The sequence below is a fragment of the Penaeus monodon genome, chromosome 27 (genome assembly GCF_015228065.2).
Source record: "Penaeus monodon isolate SGIC_2016 chromosome 27, NSTDA_Pmon_1, whole genome shotgun sequence".
Lineage (NCBI taxonomy): Eukaryota > Metazoa > Arthropoda > Malacostraca > Decapoda > Penaeidae > Penaeus > Penaeus monodon.
In genome coordinates this window covers 13794482-13795040 of record NC_051412.1, presented here as the reverse complement: position 1 = coordinate 13795040, position 559 = coordinate 13794482, and positions in this window count along the sequence as shown.

The window sequence follows — 559 nt, the reverse complement described above, 5'->3', positions numbered from 1 at the left end:
AGGGGCGACCAGTTCTCTTCGACGAAGAAGCTTTGCTGTTTTGCCATTAATATCTTGTTCATTTATCATTCACTTATTATTGCTTCTGTGTGGACTTGCTTGCGAATATGCAAAAAAAAAAGTCTGGGCCTACACTGCATCATGATTTTTTCCCAGGTAGCCATAAATAGTTCATAAAACGTGATTAACGTTTGTCAGAGGAGGGAAATATTTTCATTTCTGAACCTTCCGTCAACTGGATATGCAAAAACACAAACAAACAATTAGACAAAAAAACATTGGGGTCACAACTTTGTGAAAAGAGAAACTGAGACAGACATTGCCATGATATTCAGCCATTATGATGAAAACATCTTTTTTAATTCCAGAAGCTGTACTGTGATTGCAAGTGCGAATTACTTCCGTATGCGATACATTGATCATCTTTATGATCTTTAGAGACTATTACCTCAGTAAGTGGTAATAATCTCAGAAAACGCATAAAAAATAGGCTTTGATAAAATTAAACCTTTTGTTTTTATATCCTCATCAAGAATATTCCACAAGCAATGAAAAGCAA